A 19,930-nucleotide genomic window follows, 5' to 3' on the forward strand; every position below is an offset into this window, starting at 1 on the left:
ACCCTCAGGGTGAAAACGCTTTTCCTCAAATCCCCTCTAAGTCTCCCCCCCCCCTTACCTTAAATCTATGCCCAATGGTTATTGACCCCTCTACTAAGGGGAAAGGTTTCTTCCTATATACCCTATCTGTGCCCCTCATAATTTTCTACACCTCAATCGGGACCCTCTTCAGCCTTCTCTGCTCTAAGGACAACAGCCCAGCCTAACCAGCCTCGCTTCATAACTGAAATGCTCCAGCCCAGGCAACTTGTTTGCGAATCTCCTCTGCACCCTTTCTAATGCCATCACATCCTTCCTATAGTGTGGCGACCAGACCAGAACATGGTACTCTAGTTGTGGCCTAACGAGTGTTTTATACAGCTCTGTCATAACCTCCCTGCTCTTATATTCTATACCTCGGCTAATAAAGGCAAAATCCCATATGTCTGCTTAATTGCTTGGAACAAAAAAAATAACAGTAGCGTGACAGGTAAGATGAACGAAAAAACGCAACAACAACAAAAAATCAAGGGAAAATAAAGGTGTTTGTTAAAAAAGATTGATGAAAGGAAAGTGGCCAAAGCTGGGAAATGTAAATTGTAGAAAAGTATAGCACAAAGGCCAGTTCCACAAGAAAACATCTGAAGCAGAGTTCCACTTGAAAGGTTAGCCTGTCCTTTCATGGATGCCGACTGACTTGCTCTTTACTTCAAGCACTTGTTTCAGGAACCAAAAGGGACTGAGCCTTCTGCGAACTGGAGCTAGCTGATTTCCGAAGAACTTGAAGATATGACTTTCTTGACCGTAAATTCACTCTTCACTATCGAACCAGTTTCTTGGAGACAACAGGCCGATTTAATTAGCATGTAGAGAACAAGCTGTACTTCTCTAACTTAACTGACAGTTACGCTGTTAGTACGTATAGCAAAAACTGCTCTCCGTCATTGAGTGCAGACACGTCACTGTATAATGTTCAGAATTAGTGATTTGATATTGCTAACAAAAATCACCTCATGTACAGATTAAAGTTTTTACTGCATGTATTTCACCGCGTTACACCTAATGGTAAACCATTGTGATTTTATTTGGTAATGCAAACCATTTGGATTTTACACTCTTCCTGTCTTATTCCCTTTCTATCCTGAATGGATGTGCTGTCACCTCTGGACCAGAAGGTATCCCACTCCAGAGATTTGGGCCGGAATTCTCCGGCCATTGGGATTCTTTATTCCCGCCAGCAGCGCACCGCTGCTCGTCGGTTTCACGGCAGCGTGGGGTGGCTTCAATAGGAAATCCCATTGGCAAGTGGCGGGATTAGAGATTCCCACCGCCAGCGAACAGCGCGCTACCGAGAAACACATGGCTTGGGGACTGGAGAATCCTTCCCTTATCATAGAATCACCTGTTGGAATTCTTGACTCTTGAGAAGGTTAAGTTTGAATTGAGGGGAAGGATAGAGGGATTTTACAATTCATGGGCATTATTCATTCTGCACTTTCAAGAACTGGATAATATCGAACATTAGTTGGGGGGGGGTGGGTGGGAGGGTTTGGCGGGTTTGGGGGGGGGGAGGCGATGGGTGTTAATGGTGGCCATGGGTGATTCCCGATTCCTTTTTGTCATTTGTTTATGTGAACATGTGGACGAATGTTTCGGGTTTGGTGGGAGGATGGGATCGTTGTTATTGATATGGGGATTGTCAGATTTGTTGCTGATTATTGTCTATTACTGATTGTTGTTTATTGTTGGTGGGTGTAAATTTGGGAGAAAATGCGAAAAAGGAGGAGAATAAAGAAATATATATTTTTTAAGTCAGAGAATCTCTACAGTGCAGAAAAAGCCATTCAGCCCATTGGGTCTGCACAGACCCTCCGAAAGAGCACCCTACCTACGCCCACACCCCCGCCTTACCCCCAGCTAACCTATGGGCACTAAGGGGAAATTTAGCATGGCCAATCCACCCTACATGCACATCTTTGGACTGTGGGAGGGAACTGGAGCTCCCGGAGTGTTATAACCCGCACGAGAGCTATGGGGATGGAACAATCAGTCTCTCCGTGAGTCTTACCGAATACGAGCTTCCCCGCACAGGGGGAGGGGTGCTCAAGGACATTCATGATTGGGTTTGATATAAAGTAGGCCAGGTATAGAACCGACAGAGTAGACCCGGCTGGGATCTGATGTATGTTATAAATATAATTGCTTCGTAATAACCATTGTTCCCTTTCACCAACTCGATTCGGACTCATCTGTGGCCTACTAAACTGGCGATGAGGAAACAAACTGAGTAAAAAGAAAGGGCGGTACAGACATTCAAAAAAGGGATGAAAAGCGGACTTCAGGATCAACTGACACAAACACTGGCCAGATTCTTGTTCTGCAATCGGACCACTCTGCATACTGCAACCGGTGTAGCACCGGCTGAATTGCTAATGGACCGGAGGCTCCGAACCCGTCTTAGTCTTGCTTTCCCAGATATTGGTGGGAAAGTGCACTGCAGCCAAGAGCAGCAAGGGCGTTGGCCAGACAAATGAAAGCCGACCTGACTGTTTGTATCAGGTGACGCAGCCTATGTTCACAACTTTGCAGACGGCGCCCAGTGGATCTCAGAGACAGTCGTGCACCAGATAGGGCCAGTATCATCTCAAGTACAGGAACAGGGTCATGTCATGAAAAAACACGTCAATCACATAAGGTCCAGGAGACCAGTCTTAGGAAAAGTTCTTTGGGAGAGGAAAATTACAGTCAAACCAAATCCGATGCCAGGAGAGGCCAGAGATTCACCCCAAGAGGGCTGCGACATTTAAATGAGAGAGATTGTAGATACGGATTCTGACATGGAGACCCAGGCGTCGGAAATCTTCGATGGGGAGCAGGCAGTGCAGCAGCCTGAGACAGTGCATCCACCATGGCATTCCGAACAGAAGTGACGTTTGCCGTCCAGATATATGCTGCCTGCTCCAGCCCACAAGTGCAGGACGCGTCACCAAGGACGAAGGAAGTCTGGCCCCCTCCTGCGCAGTCGTCAAGAGTTTTCTGTCTTTGGGCGGGGGGCGGGGGATGTTATAACCTGCACGGGACCTATGGGGATGGAGCAATCAGTCTCCCCATCAGTCTTGCCGAGTACGAGCTCCCCTGCTAAGTGTGCGGGGAGGCCGAGGACATTCATGATCGAGATCTGTATAAAGTCGGCAGGGTATGGAACCGACGAGCAGACTGGCTGAGGCCTGATGTATGTTGTAAATATAATTGTTTTGTAATAAACATAGTTTTCTTTCACCTACTCGATTCGGCCTCCTCTGTGGCCTGAATAGAGGAAACCCATGCAGACGCGGGAAGAATGTACAAACTCCACACAGGGTCCTTGAGCACAAAATCTCGGCTGACATTCCAGTGTGTATTGGAGAGGATCTTGCGCTGTCAGACATGCGGGATTTCAATTGAGAGATTAAATCAAGACACAATCTGCCCTCTGAGATGGATGTGAAAGGGCCCATGGCACTATGGAGAGGAGCAGGGGAGTTCTTCCTGGTCTGTTGGCCAATATTTATCCCTCAATCAACATTGTTAAAATAGATTAGCCGGTCATTTTCACCTTGCCATTTGTGGGGCCTAGCTGTGCTAAAATTGGCCAGGTGGATACTAAGCTAAAGCAGTGGCTGTACTTGAAATGTACACCATTGTTTGTAAAGAGCTTGGGATATCCTCAAGTCGTGAAAGGCATTTTCTAAATGCAAGTTTCTTTTCCTCTGACCTGCTTACGTGAACATGGTGTAAGTTTCAGATTTCTCTACAGCCACTGTTAAATCAGCTCTATTTTGATGCTATGGGTTAGATAAGTACCCTGGGTGAGGTTCGACTCTCTCCTTCCCATTAGAAAGATTGCTTTTTAAATATTCTATTTTTCTTGTATTTCTACTGTGAAGTGCCAGGAGCAATGAAGAGTAGCCAAACTCAAATAGCTATAGATCCTGGGATTTATAACAATGCGCTCTGCTGTGCATTACCAATGGGATCACTGTTTAGGATAAGGTTGAACAAAATATAACACAATGTGTAGTTTTTATTCTAACCATACCATGTGGTTGGTAGAATGCATTTATGTGCACTCTTGTGAGTATTTTTGATCTGCAGGTTATTTATAAAACTGCAGCAAGCTCCTACCAGGATTAAAGCAGTTTGGGGACATCAAATGTATCCCAACAACAGAGGTCATCCGGCAAAATCTCAAACTTTAATGCATTAAAAATGAAATGGTTAGCCCTGAATTTAGTCCAGTTGCATAAAACTTTAAAAATTAACCATCCTTTGATATGTGAAGGATGTAGCTGCTGAAAAGTGGTTTGCAATAATAGCGTCTCTTGTTTGAGCTCTGTCCTTCAAGAGCCCTCTGACCAACTTCAGTTGTGAAAGGAAAATGGGGCCTTGTTTGAGAGAATTGTGTTAATTAATGTTGCTTTGTTTCAATGGTCGGAAAGGTACGGCCTTACATAAAAAGGGAGATTTAACTTGAGCTTCTTAGTGATCTGTAATAACCACAGTAATGAGCGATTTGCAGATTTCGAGTTGGCCGCGCTGGTACGATGCCAGCCTCATCATGCCTGTGTGTGCTGCTCTTCAGCTATGCAGCAGCTGATGGCATTCCCACTTTTAAAGTTTCAGCCCTCGCTATTCTCTGATTCATTGCTCTTCAAGGCATCTTGGCGTGCCCTTTTGATGCCTGAGTTCATATAGGACTGTCTGGAGACCACCCTTTAAGTGAATAATTCATAATCCCGAGTCTCTGTTGTGACATCATGGACGTCATTCTCCGACCCCCCGCCGGGTCGGAGAGTCGCCGTGGGCTTGCGTGAATCCCGCCCCCGCCGGTTGCCGAAGTCTCCGGCACCGGATATTCGGCGGGGGCGGGAATCGGGCCGCGCCAGTTGGCGGGACCCCCCGCTCGATTCTCCGGCCCGGATGGGCCGAAGTCCCGCCGATAAATTGCCTATCCCGCCGGCGTGGATTAAACCACCTTTTGAACGGCGGGACAAGGCGGCGTGGGCGGGCTCCAGGGTCCTGGGGGGGGCGCGGGGCGATCTGGCCCCGGGGGGTGCCCCCACGGTGGCCTGGCCCGCGATCGGGGCCCACCGAACCGCGGGCGGGCCTGTGCCGTGGGGGCACTCTATCCCTTCCGACTCCGTCACGGTCTCCACCATGGCGGAGGCGGAAGAGACTCCCTCCACTCCGCATGCGTGGGAAACTGTCAGCGGCCGCTGACGCTCCCGCGCATGCGCCGCCCGGAGATGTCATTTCCGCGCCAGCTGGCGGGGCAACAAAGGCCGTTTCCGCCCGCTGGCGGGGCGGAAATTCCTCCGGCGCCGGCCTAGCCCCTCAATGTTGGGGCTCGGCCCCCAAAGATGCAGAGCATTCCGCACCTTTGGGGCGGCGCGATGCCCGTCTGATTGGCACAGTTTTGGGCACCAGTCGGCGGACATCGCGCCGTTTCGGGAGAATTTCGCCCCATATCTCCATTATTTTCAAATGTTTAATGGATTTATCTTCATGTATTTTGTTCACCAATTTTGGCTCTGTGAGCAAAGTCGATCAAAACAGGCATCTTCCTTGCTTTTGCCACTGCCACTCTTGGATTGGACTTGATTTACTGTCACGTGTACCGAGACACAGTGAAAAGTATTGTTCTGTGTACAGTCCAGACAGATCGTTCCATATATGAAAAAACATAGGTCATCCATAAATACCCAATGTAAATACATAGGTACAGACATCAGGTGGGTACTACTCAGTAGAGAAGATGCGTGAAGAGATCAGTTCAGTCCATAAGAGGATCATTCAGGAGTCTGGTAACAGCGGGAAGCTGTTTTTGAACCTGTTAGTGCCTGTTCTCAGACTTTTGCATTTCCTGCTTGATGGAAGAAGTTGGAATAGAGATTAACCCGATTGGGGGGGTTCTTTGATTATGCTGCCCACTTTCCCAAGGCAGCGGAAGGTGCAGACAGAGTCAATGGGTGGCAGGCAGGTTTGCGTGATGGACTGGGCTGTGTTCACGACTCTCTGTAGTTTCTTACAGTCTTGGGCTGAGCAGTTGACAAACCAGGCTGTGATGCAGCCAGATAGGATGCTTTCTGTGGTGCAGCTGTAAAAATTGATAAGAGTCAATGTGGACATGCTGAATTTCCTTAGTTTCCTGAGGAAGTAGAGGCACTGTTGTGCTTTCTTGGTCGTAGCGTCGACGTGGGTGGACCAGGACAGATTGTTGGTGATGTGCACACCAATTTGAAGCTGTCAACCATCTCCACCTCTATAGCTATTCAGTAACTTGAGGCTCTATTGAAGATTATTCTTTCAGTGGCATTGCTTATGCTTTGCTTCCAAGATTGGCTGCTCATCACTGAGGGACATTCAAAGTTCCACTGGCACCTTCCGCAGAAAATTAAAACCAGCTCTGTCCACAGTTCTCTAATCCATTGTGCCACCAACCTACCATTCCAACATATTAGGATTTAAAAACTTTATTATTCCCCAAACGTAACTGTTCAGTACAGTCAAATACTGTTGCAACATGGTTCCTAAATGTATCTATCTAGACGTTCTTCTTCGGCTCTCTACCCAAAGGCAGGTCTAATGCACAGTGCCACAACTTCCGCAATGGGTAGGGCAAGGAGGTAGTTCCCGAATCCACCCCAGCTGCAACAGGGACCGAACCCCATGCTGTTGGCACCAATCTGATCCAAAGCCACTGCCCGGCCAACTGGACTCCTCGAAGGAGCCCTAGTTGCTGTGGCTGAATGGCCTACTCCTGTTCCTATGTTCCTAGTAGCATACACTTTTACATACAAGTTGCAACCTGGAGTTATGGATAGTGATGGTAGAGGCTTTACTTTCTTGGCTGAGCAGGAATCACTTAATGGCAGTCTTTGGCATATGTTGGAAAGATTGACAAGTTGATAATCAACCTGTTTGGCCACATTATGGACACACATGCCCTGGCCACCAAGTCATGGAGTGGGACTCGAACACCAAGCTTTTGGTTCAGAGGCAGGAAGGTTACCAACTGCGTCACAAGCCCTTCTTCTCAGGACCATAAAGACCTGGAAATATTGACTTTACACTTTGACGATAAAAATTATTTTGTAGAACTTGACAAGTTTGAATCTAAGGATATCCCTCAATATGGTTAAAACCACCAACTAAAAGACTAGAAGTTAATTTTCTTCTTAGATCTAGACATATTACTTCTCTGTACATGACAGAAATTGGGAAAAGTGTATTGGAGCCGTGAGCTAGAATAGACAGGGTGACACACACACACATGTGAGTACTTAGCCTATCTAGCCGCACCTAGAGACACACGAGGCAGACAAAGAATTTGTTTTTGGTCGCTTTTTTTTCTTGAAACAGGACTGCTAGCCTGAAGCCAGAGGCCTTAGCTTCTGGGGCACTCCACATCAACCAGAGCTTCCATGGTTGAAAGTATGTGCAGGATGACAATCGACTGCTTTGGACACGTTACGAACACACCTTCTGTGATCATCAAATGCTGGGACAAGGCTTAAACCCAGAGCTTCTGACCCAGAGGCTGGGTTCTATCCACTACGCTATGCAATCTTCTCATACCATTACCTCAATTACATAAAAAGATCCTGACACAATATTTTCCTATTAGCATTACCTTGGGGCTTCCGGTGACGGCGGGCGGGAGGCGGCCGCACAATGGAGGGCTCCCGTTCGGGAACGGCATTTTCGGGGCTTTAAGCCTGGTCCCAGGGTCCACGGAGGCGGCAGAAGCAGGGAGAAGGCACGGAGGAGGCACAGTGAAGACACAGGAGGAAAAAAAAACAAAGAAAAATGTCGAGGGTGAGCAAAAAAACGGCCGGAAAAAAAACAGCTGAAGGTCCGTCGGGGAGTGGAAAGGTCACCGCAAGGTCACCAAGGAAAATGGAGGCTGGAGCACCAGGGAAGGCCGCACTGCTTACGGCTGAAGAAATAACTAAGGTGATGGCTGCGGAATTTGAAAAGCAGTTGGCGCAGATTGCGAAATGCATGGAGACGGTGAGGAAGGAGATGAGGGAGGTTTTGAGTGTGCTGGTGGAGGAGGCGGGTGGTGCAGTGGGCTGGAGCTGGTATACGTGTATACCAGGACTTTACGGTGGAGCTGGCAAGGAGGTGGGCTGCCTTCAACCGGGTGAAGAGGGCACTGTACATTAGCAAGGTGCGGTGCGGCATTGTATATCAAGCTCAGGGACTTTTATTTTGGAACGGCGGAATCAGCGGAGGAGTTTGCGAAAGCAGAAGGACTGTGGCAGAACTGACAAATTGAGGAATGGTCATGTGCCGGTGTAACCTCATGACTGTATTTTCTTCTTTTTTGTATCACTGCGCGCGGGTGTAGAGACTAAAGGAGCCAATGTGGTATATATTTGGACAAGGGAAGGGACGGGACTTTCACTCGAAATGAGGGTTCTTTGGGGTGTAGGTGGATATGCAGGGTTTGTGTGCTAAAAGGGGATCTTTGGGCTTTCCTAGGGCCGGGCAAGTGGGAAAGGGACCTGGGCGGGGGCCTCCACGCTGGCCGGTGTGTGCCGGCCAGTGAACGGGAGTGAGGTGGGGGGAGAGGCTGCGGCCATCAGAGCCTGGCAGAACAGGGACCGAGTGGTCTAGCCGGGGTGGAAAGTTGGGGGGAAGGAACCGAGGTTGGGAGGAGGAGTTTTACAAGAGGCAGTGGACAGGAGGAGCTGGAGACCCGAGGGAGGGGGGAACTGTGTAAGATTAAGGGTGACTACGGGTAATCCCTGATTCCTTTTTGTCATTTGTTTATGTAAACATGCGGGTTGAGGTTTGGGGGTTGGTGGGTAGATGGGATCATTGTTATTATGGGGACTGACATATCTTGCTGATTATTGTTTATTGTTGATGGATGTAAATGTGGGAGAAAATGTGAAAGAGGAGAATTAAAAAATTTAAATAAAAAAAACATGCATTACCTTATTCTTTAAAATGTCAAAGCACCTCTCAATTAAAGGAACTTTTTTGCAATACTTTTGTTGTACAATTACCCGTCCGTCCACATTTAAGAAAAGAGGAGAAAAATATCTGACCTTCATCGCTTGCCGCTTTGACACGAGTATTTGAATGTATCACCCGATGAATTGAAATAGCATTTATTTAGAGGAGACAAACAAATCCCAAATATTGTTCAGATGAGGCCAAACTTATGTTGTGAAGACCTGTGGATTGTTCAAGGAAATGGAGGTGAAAGGTTTTGTGTTGGTGCTCCGAAAAACTGAGCTGGCTGAGAATCAGTGCAGTTGACGCGATTTCAATATATGGAACAGGAAAAGTGTTTACGGGATGAGGGTTGACTGAAAGAATATAAAAGTATAATAGAGATAAATATTTCAATCTATGACGTTACCAAATATGGCTTTTGCGCCATTGGGTGCTTTGATCTTTATCACAGAATCAACAGTGCAGAAGGAGGCCATTCGGCCCATCAAGTCTGCACCGGCCCTTGAAAAGAGCGCCCTACTTAGGCCCATGCCTCCACCCTATCCCTATAACCCAGTAACCCCACCTAACCTTTTTGGACACTAAGGGAAATTTATTATGGCCAATCCACCTAACCTGCACATCTTTGGACTGAGGGAGGAAACCGGAGCACCCGGAGAAAACCCACGCAGACACGGGGAGAACGTGCAGATTCCGCACAGGCAGTGACCTGAACCAGGAATTGAACCTGGGACCCTGGAGCTGTGAAGCAACTGTGCTAACCACTGTGCTACCATGCTGCCCAAAGATGTGCAGGTTAGATGGGGTTATGAGGTTACGGGGATAACGCAGGGGAGTGGGCCTAGGAAGGGTGCTCTTTCAGCGGCTCGGTGTAGACTCAATGGGCCGGATGGCCTTCTCCTACACTGTAGGGATTCTAAGATTCTATGAATGGCAGCTGTTTGAAGCTTTGCTAACAATGAACTCCCATCTTTGCATTGTTGGTAAATCAATGGAATCGGTGTGTTAAAAAAATGCAATCTTACTCAAAGCTTTCTTTAAGAAGGAAAGAAGCTTAATTTTGTGTTGAAACAATTCATTGAAATAACTGAATGTGTTATACACGTTCTCCACCTCACCAGAAAGCCACAGGGTTATCAGGTGCATGTGCTCAAACAAAACAGTGTCTAAAATTACTACAAGTGTTGAAGAATGGAAAATAACTTGTGGCACGGTTAAAGATTATTACACATTGATTATGGAAGTAAGGGAGATGTGTCTATTCGAAGCAACCCTGGCTGACACTTTTTCACTACACCAGAGTAGAAGGGCTCATGTTCACTACTGACCTACTTAAACTATTTTTGTAGCTGAAGTCACTCACAATGTAAAAATATCAATCACGAGTAATGCAAGTTAACATAAGGCCAGAATATTGCTTTACACAGCGCACTGTAACATTTTTCATGTTTTCTGCACTCAAGAAAGTTGCTGTCAGCTTATACAGGACAAATATCTTATGCTGTACCCAATCAAAAGTCAAATAGGGCAATGATTTGCAGCCGTTCCCATTGGTGGGATATTCCGGTCCTGGTGAAAGCGCCACTCCTCCCCACTTTGCAGGCTCCCCGGCCCGGAGGGTGTGAAAATGGGAAACCTTGCTGACAGTGGCTGTAACGGAAGATCCTGGCGTCAGCCAATACCAGACCATCTCCGCCGTGGGGTGGGTGGGAGGGTGGGTGTGGGAAACCCCGCCCATTTCAAAGTGATATCACTTAGAACTAACTAATGGGACCTCAGGGAAAATTCTAGTAATTAGGATGCAGGTGGGATGGAGGGGACCAATCCATGGCCAAAGAATTTGGTGGAGACATGGACCGGAATTCTCTGGCCGCTGGGATTCTCGGTTCCCGGCCAGCATCGCACCCCTGCCTGCTGGTTTACCGGCAGCGTGCTGTGGCTTTAATGGGAAATCCCATTGACAAGCGACGGCAGTAGAGAATCCTGCCGCCAATGAATGGCACATCACCGAGAAACACTAGGCTGGGGACCAGAGAATCCAGCCCCATGATTTACCTCCCTGCGACCCCCCCCCCCACCCCCCACCTCCCGCCACACCAAACACATTCTCCTGTGGCCATGCCTTTGCTCACATCTATTTTTATTTCCTTTTTAAAAATAAATTTAGAGTGCTCAATTCTTTTTTTTTTACCAGTTAAGGGGCAATTTAGCGTGGCCAATCCACCTACCCTGCACATCTTTTTGGGTTGTAGGGGTGAGACCCACGCAGACACGGGGAGAATGTGCAAACTCCACATGGACGGTGACCCGGGGCCGGGATTGAACCCGGGTTCCCGGCACCATGAGGCAGCAGGGCTAACCACTGTGCTACCGTGCTGCCCTATTTGCTCACGTCTATCCATTAATTCACACCCATAAGCAAAGTGGAATCTTCTGGGCAAAGGATTCATCATAATGTCTTGAGGAGGACAAAGGAAGAAGAAGATGAAAGAGATCATTTGAAAGGGCGAAAAGAGATGGGTGTTGCCGTTGGCAACGTTCAGTTCCTGGGCTCATTCTGCAGAATAGGAAGAAGTACTTTTAACTGCTCGGCTCGTATTTCATCACCATATGGAAATCAAACCTTCCAGATCACTTGCATTTCTGAGCCATCACACCCCTGTCACCAGCCATACAATTCAAAATATTGTGAGGTAGCAACAGTAGCACCAATGTGATCATTCAGGAATGAGGGTCAGTTGAAAGTTCTTGTGAAAAGTGGCTTGAGTTTCAAGTAATTTACGCAAACATGTGCACCTCTCCTGTGCCACTGAACAGACACTCGTTGTTGTCAGTCAAACTTTCTTCTCTTTGATGCCAGCAGAAAGATCACAATAGACAAAGTAGCCACAACACATGAGGGCTTAGCTGGTGTTTTCGTGGTGCTGTACGAGTCCCATTATGGACCGGGTTATTGAGTGCATATTGTGGAGGAGCAGTAGTTATTCTGAGCACCGTCACAGTAAAATGAAGCACAGCTTGATATTACCAGAAATAGGATGATTCCAAGATATGTTAGGAAAAATAGTACAATTAGTTGTAACTCTTACAACCCTCTGGGCTAGAAATTGGTTCAGAACTTTAGAACTCGAAATAATTACCAAGCTCAGCGCATGTGCCAGAAGCTGGAGACCAAAGGATCTTCAGACATTGGGCCTCACGCCTCATTGATATAATTCTAGTGAGCCGCGGATGCCAATCAGGTGCCCAGAGACAGCTCCTTGGTTGGCACCCCATCAATTTAGGTTGGATACGATGCCAGCAGCCTAGGGCTGGAGGAGAACAGGAGAGGGTGTGTAATAGTTCTCAGGGGCCTTTAAGTGTTGTGGACTCAGGAAGCGAAGTCCTCCATATGCTATCTGAAGGTAATATTAAAAAGAAGAATCTCGTCTATATGTTATTGGGCGGGCTCCAGAAGCCCTGTTGGTTAGGCCACAATGTCTGCTGCACTCAATACTTGGGAGAAATCCATAAATAGGCATTAATAACAATAATAATAATCTTTATTGTCACAAGTAGGCTTCCATTAACACTGCAATTAGGTTACTGTGAATATCCCCTAGTCGCCACACTCCGGCGCCTGTTCCGGTACACAGAGGAAGAATTCAGAATGTCCAATTCACCTAACAAGCAAGTCTTTCAGGACTTGTGGGAAGAAACTGGAGCACCCGGAGGAAACCCACGCAGACACAGGGAGAACATGCAGACTCCACACAGACAGTGACCTAAGCCTGCAATTGAACCTGGGTTCCATGCGCTGTGAAGCAACAGTGCTAACCACTGTGCCACTGTGCCTCCCCATTAGCTGCTCAGTAACATATGCAAGTGTGCAATGAAGTCAAATTTCTCCCCAGTGAAAAATAGTTATTTCAGCAATACGTGGATATAAGTTTTGTTTCTGCAGGGCAGCGGGACTAGGTGACTTACTCGTGCAGAAAGTGGGCACAATTACGACAGACCAATGTCCTCCTCCTTCATTGTAACAAGGGTTGTCAACTGTGATCAAATGTATTCCTAGTGATTTACTTACATGACTTGCCTCCACTCTCCAGCCATTAACCAATCAACACATGCATCTTTGTGGCTTACAGACATCCTATGGCAATCGGAAAGCAAAAAGGTTCATTACCCAATTGGATGATGCTTGACTGTCGGCCTGTTCTCACTTACCACTTGTCACTTGTCACCAGTGTCTAACTTCAATTGGACCACTGTACCGTTCACTTTAAGTGGTTGCAGCCATTTGTCCTCATCAACCGCATTTATTTTAAATGGAGCATCAGTGTGCATTTTTTTTAAGTGCTGGAGAATTTTTTGATGCTTCCAAAATTGATTCTTCTCTGTTATTACTTCAACAACAATGATGTTTCATCAGTGGAGACTGTGTCTTCCGCTGCGCTGACTGATCTGGGGTTGAACTTCGAGTGACAATTCTGGGCAAAAGTGATTTTCTTTCCTTTGCATCTGGAACAAAACTTGCCCAACGCTGGACACTGCCTTAATTTGTGCCTTTGACTACATTTTTATCCTGATCTTTAACCTGTTTGTTGGCGTGCGAGGAACTGCAGGAACTTTTCCGTTTTTTTTCCAAGTTTCCCGCCTTTTTGGATAAAGGGCAGCAACCGGAGTGCTTTCCTCCAAGATATGGCGCCATTACTGAGAAATATTTTAGAATGCTGCGCTGCTAGCTCGTGAGCCTGACAAATCTTAACTGTTTGTTCCAAAGACAACTCCGCTTTCCTCAGCAACCGTTCCCTCAGCTTATTTTCATTCACAACAAACACAATCTGGTCCCGAATCATGGAAGACACCGCAGAAAAATGACAGGTTTTAGCTTTTACTTTAAATCAGTGATGAAATGATCTATGGACTCTTCTGTCTTCTGTAAACGTGATCTAAACACAGTGTTCATAAATTTCATTCTTTCTGGGGGTGCAATGTGCATCACATCTTCGAATTACTTCGTTAACATCTTTACTATCTTCATCATTTGCAAATTTAAACAAATTAAACACAGCAATTGCTTCGGACCCTGCTGCTGTTAGGAGCACCGCTACCTTACGAGAATCTGATTGATTTCCAAAATTTACTGCAGTAAGAAACAGATTAAATTGCCGTTTGAACACACGCCAGTCAAATTTCTCCCCAGTGAAAAATAGTTATTTCAGCAATACGTGGATATAAGTTTTGTTTCTGCAGGGCAGCGGGACTAGGTGACTTACTCGTGCAGAAAGTGGGCACAATTACGACAGACCAATGTCCTCCTCCTTCATTGTAACAAGGGTTGTCAACTGTGATCAAATGTATTCCTAGTGATTTACTTACATGACTTGCCTCCACTCTCCAGCCATTAACCAATCAACACATGCATCTTTGTGGCTTACAGACATCCTATGGCAATCGGAAAGCAAAAAGGTTCATTACCCAATTGGATGATGCTTGACTGTCCGCCTGTTCTCACTTACCACTTGTCACTAGAGGAGTACAACCAATGACATAGGGTGAGATTTTCCAGCCCTTCCACTGGTAGGATCTTCCAGTCCCACTCTAGCCAACCCCCACGGCGGGTTCCCCGGTGGTAGGATGGGTGAGTCATCCAAAACGCCCTAGATTTCGGTGGGACCGGAAGATCCCAACGATGACCAATGGCTCGCTGCATCTGCCGTGAGCAAACCTGCCTCGGGAGGGGCTGGAATACCCTGACCCACCCATTGGCATCATCATCCCTGCCACCAGAACCAAGGTCATGACATACAAACCTGCCCACTGTGGATATTCAAAGCTCAAGGTACAATGTTCAGATATGCAGATAAACTAAAGGGGCATCAAAGTCTAACTCAGCAGCTTACACGAGGACAATAGTTGCAAATGGCAGAAATATGACAAATGGTATTTAATTCAGATAGTTCCAAGTAAATCAGTGCCCCCGAGGCTATATTGTACATAACACACATATCTTCCAACTTACCGTGACCAACATCGTAGGATGGCCACTCATTTGATTAAAAAGTAATGGTTGCTCAGGTGTGCTGGGTGCAAATAATCTCAGAGTTGTGACAATGTTTATAATAGCCTCATAAATGTTTGATTGGACTTAAGCTTTGTAACCTTGATTGGGTATCTTCTAAACACCGGACTTTTCACCTTTGAGATTGCATGATCTTGTACCCATTACCTAACCTTGAAAGGTTAGAACATAACCGTAATATATTCTGATTGTATTATCCTGCTCACTGCACCTAAATGCGAATATGTGGCATTGTGGCAATGTGCAATGAAGAGCAGATAGTGAATCTCTTCACAAGAAACAGTAACTGTGCTTCAAAAGAAATTGGATAACATGCTTTTCAAAAACTTAATAAGGTGCAAAAGCTTTCTCTTTCACTGCCACTGGAGTGACTGCACATACAAAGCGCTATCCCTTTATTTGTTTTTTGCAAAATTATATTTCATTCGTAAAATATCTGAAAGAACATGACACAATTTTAAAACTGCCATCACAGAAAATGCAAGAATACAAATTTTTTTCTACAGAAATCATGGTGCACTCTGAGGTGCTTCAATACAGTCAAGCGCTTCCAAATGGTCACCGTAATACTTTATTCATAAATGATCTCAAAGAAAATATTACAAATCATTTCAAATTTTCGGAACAGGAAAGTGCAATGATATTCACATTTTCTACTGATGTCAAAATGCACTCTGAGATGCTTCAGTAGAGTAATGAGTACATTACAAACATTTTGTTGCAGAGAGTATACTGCTGTGCAAGTTATATACATAGGTCGTATTGCATTCTGAGGTGCTTCAACACTTTAATATGTACAGTCAAGAACAAGCTTACAGTCCCAGGAGTCCAACACATTTACCAGCCCTTATGTATACATTGACTGAACATAATAGTAATTTCCATTGAGAGTATAGCTGTGCGAGGGACCTTGCCACTATGCATAGCTAGTCCCACTCTGTTAGCCCTTTAAGCATTAACACAGTACGGCTAGACTTGCTGCTTTGACTGTTTTTCAGCTTAATTCTTAATTATGCCCCAAACCCTTGAATAAAAGGATTATTTTGTAATTAGTGGCTCAGAGAGCATAGAGTGAATGGGGCCACTGTTTAATGTTTGGCTAGGAGAGCACTTCTCGGCTTGTTTTTTAATGTATTAACGGACAATTAATAACATGGCCTAGATTTGCATATTATATAAGCAAACTAACAAGTGGCTTAATAGTTGCTGGAATAACACTGCGCACTCTGAACATTTTCCATTGCTTCAGTGAGCAGTTTTAGGCATTGTTTTAAAGATTTATGCTGACTGCAAATGAATTAAACTAAGCTCAGTTAATAATTGCTACTTTTGTTCCGAGGAAAGTTCCATCCGACCACAATCTGCTGACGGGTGAAATTTATAGATGTTATACTCTGTTATACTCACTCTTTATCTGAGTTACATGATAGCACATCTAAATAACAGCACTGCTTGATATGCTTTGCCAAAGTAAAACAACAATAAACCATAATAAGGAAATCAGACTGAAAATAGTGTCCCGCTGCCAAGAATCTTTCCCAACTGTGGGCAGGATGTAGACCGCGAGGTGGGTCAGATATCCGTTCCTTGGACCCGTATACAAGGGTCCAATTACAGGCCATTTTACAGGATTGCAGGTATTCTGCCATTGGCGAGGCAGGCCTCTTGCCTCGTGGACAGGCCACCAACTTCATATAGGCTCCATGGCCAGAGTGGGAGTTGCAGGCATGTAAGTCAGCCCCTAGGCCCCAGTGACAACACCCTCGGCCATCCTAAATTTTGATTTTGAAGTATCCATCCAAGTTGTCTTTTGAAGGTGCTGGGAGATCTCCTGCCTCCCTTAGCAGCATCTACCTGGTGAAGCTTTTGAGGCTTCAGACTTGCCCTCCTTTAATTGGATGGTAGGACCTCAAACAACCAATTAGAAGGCTGTGTGCAGAAACTCACCCAGTCAGTCCCACTGCCAGCAAACCCTGACATCAGAGTCCTTAAGTCCCCAGGAAAATTCAATCCAAAACTTCCTAATAAAACAGAGAACATAGGACTTGTTGGTTTATGTCCTGCACCACTTTGTCTTTTTCAGAGAAATGTCTGTGTTACAATGACTATAGCTGAAAAGGGAGGCATGTTGTTGAAGTTTTTCATCTTGCACTTGTAATGTTCTTGTCGGATGGCCTGATTTATATTACAAGAACACTTGTAGCTAAAGCTATAAACGATTTATAAACAGTAACTGTGGTCAACTATATACAAAACAACAGATGAATAACAGTATGATCATGCAGAAGCAACCTCTCTCTTCCAGCTCTCCAATCAGTCTGAGGTCATCTGACTCTAACAGTCACTTATATACTAATGAGACTCCTAATGGTCAATTGGTGAATTACAACACAACCATGCTCTCACTACCAACTTTCCTTTGAAGGAATAAATTAATAATAATAATAAAATAATAATAATCACTTATTGTCACAAGGCGACTTCAGTGAAGTTACTGTAAAAAGCCCCGAGATGCCACATTCCGGCGCCTGTTCAGGGAGGCTGGTACGGGATTATCATCTGTATATTTACATGTGATACCATTAGCCTGTTATTAATTGGTATTAATTTATTTCTGTAAAATTTTAAAAATTGATTTAACAAATATATATATATATATATATACACAAGAACAGCAAGCATAGTATGTACAAATAGTCCAAATATACAAATTGAGTCGATCAGGTTCTCTTCTGACTCTAGTTAATCTTCTCAAAGTTTGACCTTGCTGCTCAGAACTTGTAGATTCAATGTCTTCGGGCAGTACGGTGGGGCAGTGGTTAGCACTGCTGCCTACGGCGCTGAGCATGCAAGTTTGATCCCGGCCCTGCCTGTGTGGAGTTTGCACATTCTCCCCATGTCTGTATGGGTCTCACCCCCACAGCCCAAAGATGTGCAAGGTAAGTGGATTGGCCATGCTAAATTGCCCCTTAATTGGAAAAAAATAATTGGGTACTCTAAACTGATTTTTAAAAAATTTAAAAATAAAGTTTAAAAAATGATTCAATGTCCTCCATGACATTCTCATGCTCAGGGACTGCTGAACTAGCTGACACTGCAGCTGATGTTGATTCTGACATAGATTTGTCACCCATCACGTTGTTGTGAAAGTCTTCTCTGGTTTCCAAGAGCGCGCAAAGATTTCTTCTTAAAACCAACCCATCCTCTGTCTGTGCATTGTAGGAACGAGGTGCTACTTCTTCAAGTACAATGGCTTTTCTCGACCATGTGCCTAAATCTTCTACTCTCACAATGTCATCACTACTCACAGGTGGTAAAGTTCCAGACACTCTATCATAGAACTGCCTTTGCTTTGCTTTAATGTTTTGCATTTCCTGCAGTACTCTCCTCCTTCTTTTCCAAGTATGAAAATGTGGTACGCAACCTCCTATTCATGAGTAACTCTGCTAGCGATCTACCATGTGACAATGGCAACATGATTTTGCGAGATATGGATTAGATTGGCTTTCCATTGCTTTCTGTAACGATTGTTTTACAATATGTACACTTTTTTCTTTTTTCAAATAAATTTAGAGTACCCAATTCATTTTATCCAATTAAGGGGCAATTTAGCGTGGCCAATCCACCTACCCTGCACATCTTTGGGTTATGGGGGCGAAACCCACGCAACACGGGGAGAATGTGCAAACTCCACACGGACAGTGACACAGAGCCGGGATTGAGCCATGGACCTTGGCGCCGTGAGGCAGCAATGCTAACCACTGCGCCACCGTGCTGCCCATAATATGTACACTTTTTTCATTTTGATCTTTGGGATCCATGCCTATACGAGCATCACCATTTTTTTTTGTTTTACGCATACCATGGAATTTACCCCATTGGTAGGTTCTTTTATCTTCTTGACAACTTGTGGTTTCACATCTGATACGGGTGGTAGGGTAGAAATGAGATTGACATGCCGATCTACATCTTCAGCAATTTAACTACGAATAGTTTGTATCGGTGCTTTAGATAATGCATCTTCTTTAAATTGCATCTCGTTGGCGAATGGTAGTGCACCAAAATCAGTGAGCACATCGTTCAATTTGCTGACAATATTCTCAGAATCGTTGGGGTGTTGAGCCAATCCTTTCTGGATTAAAAAAAAATAAATTTCGAGTACCCAATTATTATTTTTTCAACTAAGGGGCAATTTAGCATGGCCAATTCACCTACCCTGCAAATCTTTTTGGGTTGCGGGGGTGAGATCCATGCAGACACAGGGAGAATGTGCAAACTCCACACAGACAGTGACCCGGGTCTGGGATCGAACCCGGGTCATCAGTGCCATGAGGCAGCAGTGCTAACCACTGCGCCACCATGTTGCCCTTAATCCTATGTGGACGCTATTTACCAACTGCACTGGACCTAATTCTTCACAAGACTGATCACCTAATAATGAATCCAAGCCCTCGGATACAATTACAGAATGGGTGGAATAAACTGTGTTCTTTACCATCACTCAGGTCACAAGCACCATAACGTTTAATGCTTGAACCATTATAATCTCTCAGAGATATTTTTTGTGATTTCTTCTAATCGGCTGAATTTTTAGATTTTTCAAATCAGTCATGCTGATTAAATTGGCTTTGGCACCAGTGTCTAACTTCAATTGGACCACTGTACCGTTCACTTTAAGTGGTTGCAGCCATTTGTCCTCATCAACCGCATTTATTTTAAATGGAGCATCAGTGTGCATTTTTTTTAAGTGCTGGAGAATTTTTTGATGCTTCCAAAATTGATTCTTCTCTGTTATTACTTCAACAACAATGATGTTTCATCAGTGGAGACTGTGTCTTCCGCTGCGCTGACTGATCTGGGGTTGAACTTCGAGTG

This window comes from Scyliorhinus torazame, chromosome 12, assembly GCF_047496885.1.
Source record: "Scyliorhinus torazame isolate Kashiwa2021f chromosome 12, sScyTor2.1, whole genome shotgun sequence".
Taxonomy (NCBI): Eukaryota; Metazoa; Chordata; class Chondrichthyes; order Carcharhiniformes; family Scyliorhinidae; genus Scyliorhinus; species Scyliorhinus torazame.